The 4537-nt window shown below is 54.0% G+C and overlaps 1 protein-coding gene across 1 annotated transcript in view; it reads left to right on the top strand.

Annotated features, from left to right (window-relative positions):
- The first annotated feature begins 1747 nt into the window (after positions 1–1747).
- mgr (prefoldin subunit mgr) overlaps positions 1748–4537 on the top strand; it is a 21223-nt gene continuing 18433 nt past the window's right edge. The window contains exon 1 of the mRNA XM_037226820.1: positions 1748–1814. The gene's annotated coding sequence lies outside the window, so the exon portion shown is untranslated. The remainder of the gene's footprint in view (positions 1815–4537) is intronic.

Raw genomic sequence — 4537 nt, 5'->3', positions numbered from 1 at the left:
AAAGATACCCCCGTGGCACAGACAGCGGCGGCACAGATAGCACGCCCCCCCCCCCCCCCCTCCCTTGGAATCCCCAAGGGCTCGTTCAGACCCCTTGGTATCGACGATTGAGGGCCCGTTTTGAGTGCCCAAAGGTCTGACTGGGGGTCGCATTAAGGTGCCTGACGCTGCTAGCTGGGCCTACAAATACCAGTCAGAAGGCGCTTTGCATCGATTGCAGGGGACCCCTGCGTCGATAAGAGTCAATCAGTCGGTAAGGCACCACTAGGACCAGACAGCTGGCTGGTCGCCAGGCTAGGTCTGAAGGTCCATTTCTATTGCTATGACAAAGCTGGGGGTCCTATGTCGCCCAGGGTCCCGAAGTGCCTAACATAAGGTCCTGCGTTGGAAGGTGCCCCGATGCCGTCAAGAGCCGTGTTGGAGGGGACCCGAAGACCTTGGGACCAAAGCTGAAGGGCCTGGGCGGAAGACAGAAGGGCCGAAGTGCTGGCTGTAGGTTACGACCCTCCGCTGGTAGCGCCGTGACCTCAAACATTAGTCAGAACGTCTCTTCCACCGATTGGGGACCCCTAGGGCAATGTGGGCCCCTATTTCGGCAAGACATCACCAACACCGAACAGTTGTTTTCGTGCCGGTCTCAGCCCTGAAAGACCGTTTCCCAGGCATGGGTGAGGCCGAGCCCTAGGATTGCATTGGTCTGGACCCTTGCGACAACGAGAAGCCCTCGTGGCGGTCATTGTACCACAGTGCCCAACAGTAGCTCCTCTTAGGCTTGCAGCCACAACAGCTAGCCGAATCATCTGTCGTCTGAATGCATCGCGTCTATCTGGATGTCAATGTTGTGGTTACCAGAAAACGACTGTGCTTCATCGTAGGGTGACAATCTGGACACGACAGACGTCTATTGCATATCATATATTGCATTTGTATATAAAATGTAATATATAAAAAGCATATGTAAATCATTATTTATAAAACGCATATCTAAAGCATAATGTATAAAACGCATATGCATATTAATTGGAAATGACAGCTACAGCCACGCATCCACCGCCGCTGGTCAGCCGTGTCACAGCAAGTCATGGACAACGGCATGACACCACATCCGAACGCAACATCATGTTTGGTGCCAAAAGAAAGTAACTGTTCATCGACATACTATAACGTAACTATGTACAGCTACGCATGATTCACCAATATGCTGCCTCCAGACACAAGTGCACCCATGCTGCCATGGCATTCACAGATCCATGACAACCTACCGACGGCTAGGGCAGGTCGTTGTCGCACTGCATATGATATGGTCAGCTTAAAATAATGTAGCAATTCTCTTAACTCTAAAAGAAGACAACTTTTCACTTACCACTCAAGGCAACCTACGCTCTGGGGGAAACTACCGCTACTTGCACAGCGAACATATACATGCACCCATACTCCTAACATAGCCAACAGCACAGCGCGTGATGAACCACATTTCACACACACACACACACACACACACACACACGCACGCACGCACGCACGCACGCACGCACGCACGCACGCACGCACACCACATTGCACGGAAGCACCAAGGTGGTCCTTCCCACAACCACACAACCAATCACGTTCTTCATCGAACCGGTCCACCCCAGCCAGGAGCATCTTCCACGCAGTTCGGGTGAAGCGATGTCCCAGAGATCGCAGTACATCTGGATTCTCTTTCAGCCTGCCGAGGTGGATGATGTCCCAGGCCCGTACGTCCCCTTCACCGGACACGCCTTCCTTCGATGGGTTCTTGAGAATCCAGCGTGGCATGACTGCAACAAGAGCCGGTAAGATGTATTTTGCACCATGGAACGCGCGAGATGATAGCAGAAGTGAACGTTATGGTGGAAGAGATGACGCCAAGACTAAAGCAAACGAAGCCAGTAACCCATGTAAAATTGTGCAACTAGATTTCCTCGCTACGTTGCAGCATTAGTTTCTGATTCTTTGCAGGTAGCAGTGCACTGACATGTAGCATGCGCGGGCTTCTGTTTCAATAGCTTCACCTCAAAATGGGCTGCCCTTGGGCATGGCGCCCGAGAATTATCATCGACGACATGTGGGACCTTGGACCTGTGCATACTTTTAGCACATGGGGCCCAAAGTATGACGAAAAGCGCGGCTGTGTTTCATCTCAATGCCAGTTACAGTGCACTACGCTGCGACCTCTATGCTCTTCACGGCTCAATCTTTCTCGTTTAAAGCAACAGCGTATTGCGTACAAAGGAGTCGTGACATGGGTCGTTTCCCGTCGAATTAATGGGCCTTCGTGCCGGACGGTGTCGGGATGACATGACAATTTGGAAACGCCTTCACCAGGTGCTTCGTCGCACGTTTCTGTACGCTGTAGGTCCCGGAATACAAACCCTTATACGCTGAAGAAGGCGCAGCTATGTTTTAAGCTCGCAGGCGAGTGCCGGTCAACTTGAAGCCACAGATTGGCCTGCACTGTTGGTAATACACCCACTGTTGACAAGCAGAAAGAGAAAGAGGGGGGGAGGGAGGGAGGGAGGGAGGGAGGGAGGAGAGAGAAGAGAGAGAGAGAGAGAGAGAGAGAGAGAGTGAGAGTTGAGAGAGAGAGATGATAGAGAGATAGATAAGAGGAGGATAGAGAGAGAGAGATTCAGGGTAGAGAAGAGAGAGAGAGAAAGGGCGAGAGAGAGAGAGAGAGGCGGAAGAGGAGAGATCTCGTCTAAGAGAGCTCGAGCTGCCAGAGAGAGGCGTCGATCCCTCGTCTCGAAGACTAGAGCAGATTAAGAGTAAGAGAGAGCGATAGAGCGATAAAGCGACAGAGAGCGATAGAGCGAGGTCAACGAGGGCTAGAGAGCGAGGGTGAGAGAGCGAGAGAGCGAGGGCGGGAGAGCGAAAGAGAGGTGTAAACCATCACTTGACATGTATTATCCCAATCGTAAGTCGTCGCATCGCAGCTATCGCGAGTGCGATGAGCTATCAACAGCGAAACTGCTTAACTAACCATTCTGCTTTTCGTGGAAAAGCGGATCTGGGAAATTCTTTGGAGTTCTCCGTTTCAGTTTTGGCAGTCCGATGACGTTGGTTCTCGTACTTCCGCGCAGCCGACCCTTGTTCTTGGTGATCTTGGCCGGTTCCTTCAGATGTTCCAGTTCGGCGATATGCCCCAGTCGCCTCCGCCTGCCTCGATCTGTGACATAGACAGAACTAGCACCAAAAGAGACTTGTTCGGAACTGCCAGCGAAAGGGACCTGGCGGCCCTTCTCGGCCTCACCCTGGCTAGAAGGTCCTGAGGAGAAAATGGAGCCCGCTTCTGTAGCCACGCCCTGCCTGGAGCTGTCTGCGGAGGAGACGGGGCGGATATCTCCAGCTGCGCTCTGGCTAGAAGGTCCTGAGGAGACGGGGCGCGGTTCTGTAGCACACCCTGCCGAAGCTGCCCCTGCGGAAGAGACAGGGCGGGTATCTCCCAGCTGCGCTCTGGCTAGAAGGTCCCCTCTGAGGAGAAGGGGGCGCGGTTCTGTTAGCCACACCTGCCTGGAGCTGCCTGCGGAAGAGACAGGGCGGGTATCTCCAGCTGCGCTCTGGCTAGAAGGTCCTGAGGAGACGGGGCGCGGTTCTGTAGCCACACCCTGCCTGAAGCTGCCTGCGGAAGAGACAGGGCGGGTATCTCCAGCTGCGCTCTGGCTAGAAGGTCCTGAGGAGACGGGGCGCGCTTCTGTAGCCACACCCTGCCTGGAGCTGCCTGCGGAGGGGACGGGGCGGGTATCTCCAGCTGCGCTCTGGCTAGAAGGTCCTGAGAAGACATCTCTAGCCACGCCTTGATCTGGAGCGGTATCTGAAAGCTATGACTCCAAGTCAGCATCCATACCTGCATTGATGTCATTCGTGCAGGAATGGGCATCACCACTACCTGCATTGTGCAGGATGACAGGTGCATACATCTGACCCTGCTTGAGGATGGCCAGGGTGTCTTTCAAAGCCTGGGTGAAGGCATCGAACCCATCGCCTGTAAGTCCAGAACCTACTGATGCTATCTGGTTAGCGATAGCCAAAGCTCTTCTGTAGCGCTCGTGCTGTGTCAGGGCCCGTGTCTCCCTGGGCGCACTCTGAAGGGTCAGAGTTGGGTCATGTCGGGTCACTGGAACATGCTGGCTACCCATATTCCATCTGGAACTGTAGAAGGTGTCCTCAAACAGACCCAACCCCAGAACCTGGCGCACCCTCAGCATGTGCCTGCATGGGAGCTGGTATCTTCTACGAAATGAGCACTGACAGTGAGTGCTGGATGGGGTAATCGGACAGCATGAGGTAGTGGTGCACCTAATCTCACCACCGACCCGATCCAGCTCTACGTTATCCATCACCTTTGCCTGCGCTTCGACAGCCTGGAAAGCAAACGGCGTCGGGTGCGCCTGATACACACCCATGTCACCTGTGTGGACACAGACAGGCCTTTTGTGCCACATCTTGTGGGTCTGAAACTGATGGTCGCGCCTTTGTGAGAACAGCGGCACGGTCACTGCCCTGCCAAGTCTGGAAA

The sequence above is a fragment of the Pollicipes pollicipes genome, unplaced genomic scaffold (genome assembly GCF_011947565.3).
Source record: "Pollicipes pollicipes isolate AB1234 unplaced genomic scaffold, Ppol_2.1 Scaffold_5724;HRSCAF=6776_pilon_pilon_pilon, whole genome shotgun sequence".
Lineage (NCBI taxonomy): Eukaryota > Metazoa > Arthropoda > Thecostraca > Pollicipedomorpha > Pollicipedidae > Pollicipes > Pollicipes pollicipes.
This window is presented reverse-complemented; position numbering and strand designations above follow the sequence as displayed.